The 4,014-nt window shown below is 52.6% G+C and overlaps 1 long non-coding RNA gene across 4 annotated transcripts in view; it reads left to right on the top strand.

Annotated features, from left to right (window-relative positions):
* LOC107146880 overlaps positions 1 to 4,014 on the top strand; it is a 16,449-nt gene that overhangs the window by 4,790 nt on the left and 7,645 nt on the right. Inside the window, exons 3-4 of one of the 4 annotated variants that reach the window (XR_001504082.2) lie at positions 552 to 646; positions 841 to 3,080. This is a non-coding gene — a long non-coding RNA (uncharacterized LOC107146880). Of the gene's footprint in view, positions 1 to 551; positions 702 to 840; positions 3,353 to 4,014 lie in introns of those variants that run through there. The other 3 variants (XR_007342698.1, XR_007342697.1, XR_001504081.2) reach the window with 3 other exon arrangements.

Below are 4,014 nucleotides of genomic sequence, written 5' to 3' on the forward strand. Positions count from 1 at the left end.
GACAGCCCCCTCCCCCCTCCTCTCACATTCTCTCCCTGGAGTTAACTGCAGCCTTCGCTAAACTGACTGCAGTTTCACGGGGCAGCGATTGTGCAGCCCAGGACCCAGCGCCCCTGGCACAGAGGGGATCACAGACACCATTGGGCACTGTGGTGCACTCCTGTAATCCCAGCAGCTTCGGAGGCTGAGGGAGGAGGATTGCAAGGCCAGCCTCAGCAACTTTGTGAGGCCCAATTTCAAAATACAAAGGGCTGGCGTGGGGCTCAGGGCTGGAGCACCCTGGGTTCAATCCCCAGGACCAACCAAGAATGCACTCAGGAGGCTTCCTTGGATGGACTGATGGATGAGTGAAAGAAAGACATGTTCTAAACCATCAGCCCAGCCCTCTCACCTCAACCCCAGAACCATGTCCCCAGCTATGGTGGGGCACATCCCAGTGACCACAGCTTCCCCGGGGACACGTCCTGCAGCCTAGCCGGTACACCCCACCATGTGACGTGATGAGCATCATTCTATTGGTGTATGTTATTGACTCTTTTCATTTTGATCAGTTCGCAGTCTTCCCTCTGGAAGGAGCCTCCAGGGAGCAGAGATTTTCGTTTGCTTCACTGTTGAATTCCAGGGCCCACCTGGGGCCCAACACATAGTAAGTGCTCAATAAACACATCTTGAACCGATGAGCGGATCTCACCACGGACAAACCCACAGATCTCAGACTCAGTGTATCCAAAATAGCCCTTTGTCCTCCTCTGGGGACATCCTCCTTTTGGTTCCTGGTCTTGATTGCTAAACCTACCCAGCAGGCATCACCAGGCCCGTGCCTTCCTTCCTCATCTGCAGATTCTGGCACCGACTGTCTGTCCCTGTGACCCTTCGCCCTGGCTCCTCCATGCACCACATGCACCACACCGTCTCCTGCTTGCAGCCCCTGGGCTGATCCTAACACTGCACCAGGACCAGGTGGTGACGGAGTCTCCCTCCTGCTCCTAAGGGGACACAGGTCCCGGAGGTCCTGAAGGTGATGTGAGGTGGCCTTGGGCATCAGTTCGGGAAACTTGTTCCTTTTTCAGCCTCTCTCTCCCTCGGGCCTTCCGCAGGCTGCCAGCAAGTCACCCGAATTGAAATGACTCGGTTTTGGTTTCACTGTGGGCTCTGCAGTTCCGTCTGTTTATGGTCAAGGAGGCTGGCGCTCCATTTGTGAAGGGACAAGGTCTCCTCTGAAAAGAAAGCGAAATAGGTCAACCAACACGAAGGGCTCAGGAATCAGGGTGGAGGGGAAATGCAAGTATGGCCCAAGTGACCTGTCGTGCAGCGGGATGGGCCCGGGAAGTGTCCAGAGCTCCTGGCAACCAGGTCCCGGTGCCGGGCTGCCCCTCAGTGTGATACCTGTGACACCTGCAGCCGCGCTGGGACACGGCCCTGGCCCCATTCTCAGGGCACCTCGTGCAGTTTCGACCCCAGGCCTGTCTCTTCACTCTGGCCTGTCCCTCACGCTCCTCCGGGACCACTCTGTGCCCCTGTCGCCCAGCACGGTCCTCCCTGGGGAAGGACCCTCGCCACTCCCAGCCCCGCACGTGGCTTCCGCGGACCTGATGTCACTCTGCGCTCCCACAGCGCGCGACTCAGGCGCGGCCAATCAGAGTGCTCCTTCCCCAATCCGTGTAGGGATTGGCTCCCAGGCGCTCATGTGATTAAATCTGACCAATGAGAGCCGTTCCCTGATCCATCCCGGGAACTGTCACTTTCTTTCGCGATTCGTAGCTGATAGCTGATAAGGCTCCACCTCTGGGAGTCCCCACCCCACCGCACACACTTTTTTACTACCATTGAGGCTCCCTTATCCTACTTGGGGTTGAGAAGCAAGCAGATTCCAGAGGCGGAGGCTTCCAACCTGCAGAAAAAAATTTGAGCACCTTGATCCATCCATGCCTGAAACTACACTCTAATTTTTTTTTTTAATCACTTGCAACTACAAGGCTCCTGGTCAAAGAATGAGTTTAAGCTTTATTGACATAAAATTCATATAGCATATAAGTCACCCTTTCAACCATTTAAAAATGCATGATCCATAACACACTGGGTTCTAGTAGAGTCACAGTGTTGTACCCATGTCACCACTGTGTGATTCCAGAATCTCACAACACAACCACCATCTCCAGAAACAAAAATAAAAACCATGATCCTTCTCACCCACTCCCAAATGCCCTCCCCCAGTGCATGTCCACCACCTGAAATATCTCAGGCATTTCTCTGAGCACCCCCTCAATACAGGGCCGGGTTGTTCTCCCCTCTGTGCACACTCCCCGTGATTTTTAAATCTTATTTATTTTTAATCATGAAACATTTCAAACAGACAGAAAGTCAATCCCTGTGTGTATCTCCTACTACATTTTTGATGTCGGGAACTGGGACTTGATTTCTTCTTGTGTCCCCATTTCCCAGCACAGGGTCTGCACCAGACAAGGTGTTCAGTCAAGCAAAACAAAAAGCCAACCCGGGCCCACCCCCACCGTCTCAGCCCTGGGCTGAACCAGAGCTTAAAGATTCTGCCAACATTTGTTGATTGGCTGGTTGACCTCCTTAGTAAACGTCAGGACCCTCCTCCTGCCTGTGTGTGCAGGGCTGTGGTGGGGCTGGGCAGGAGGGACTTTATCTGAGCCGATCACTTCCCACACTCTGACATTTAATTAAACCCAGAACTAAACTGACAGTTGTTTACCATAGCTGGGTACCCCCCAAAATTCCCCCACTTCAGAGGCTTACAGGTAGAATAGTGGGGAGGCTGAGCAGATCAGGGACGCAGGGCCCGTGGCTTCTCTGTCTCTGTGTTGTCCCATCTGTGCTGATGACGCTGAATACCCTGTGGGGTCACGGGGGATTGGCTGAGTGAACCCCTGCTGTCCTCAGAACACGGCTGGTCCTTGAGGAAGTCTGCTGCCCAGGGTGCTTAGCTGCGTTCTCCCAGCGCTGCACGAGGCCACCCAGCCACGGCCCCCGGGGCTTACCCACCGCCTGGCTCCACTGCATCTCAGGTTAGGCGCTGCCTCCTCCAGGAAGTCCTCCGGCTCCGCAGACCTTGGGTAGGTACTGCTCTTTGGGCTTCTTAGTGCCCATGTGTCCCATCCGCACCAGCAGGGACAGTCTCAGATACCCCCAGGTGCCCCGAGCCCGGCACAGGGCAGATGCCCTGAGTGTAGGCTCTCGTGGTGCACACCTGTAATCCCGGGGACTCGGGAGGCTGAGGCTGGAGGATCGCAAGTTTGAGGCCAGCCTTGGCAACTTAGTGAGACCCTGTCTCAAAATGGAAGATAAAAAGGGTGGAGTCCAGAGGCAGGGCCCCCTGGCTTCGAACCTGCCATTCTCCTGCCTCAGCCTCCCAAGTTGCTGGGATTACAGGCGTGCACCACTGCACCCAGCAAGAGCTTTTAATGGTTATAAAGCACAGTTTCTCTCTTTCTTTGTTTGTGCTTTTGAAGCACATCTAAGAAGGATCCGTTACCAAATCGAAGGTCATAAAGATTTCTTCCAGTGTTTTTTTTTTTTTCCTGAGATTTTTATTGTTCTGTTACTTCTTCTATTTAGGTCTCTGACCCATTTTATATTCATTTTGGTGTATGGTGTGAGATAAGGGTCAAACTTTGTCGTTTCACATATACATCTATCCAGTTGCCCCAGCACCATTAAATAAATAAATAAACAAGGAATATTTCTTGATTAAATATAAATCACCAAATATAAATATTGAATTAATTAACTAAGAGGCCATTCTTTCCCCCATTGAATTGTCCTGGCATCCTTATTGGAAATCACCTGACCCATGCCGTTTATTTCTAGACTCCTGACCTGGATGTCAACAGACCGACGACGTCCTTGGTCAAATGTGTTGTCCCTGGGCCAACAGCCCGAGGTCCCTGAACACAGCGGCTCTGTAGTGAGTCTTGATCTTGTTGTTCTAACAGCTGTTTGGGCTCTTCTCTTGCAATTCCACATGAGCTTTAGGATCAACTTCTTCAT

The sequence above is a fragment of the Marmota marmota genome, unplaced genomic scaffold, assembly GCF_001458135.2.
Source record: "Marmota marmota marmota unplaced genomic scaffold, marMar, whole genome shotgun sequence".
Lineage (NCBI taxonomy): Eukaryota > Metazoa > Chordata > Mammalia > Rodentia > Sciuridae > Marmota > Marmota marmota.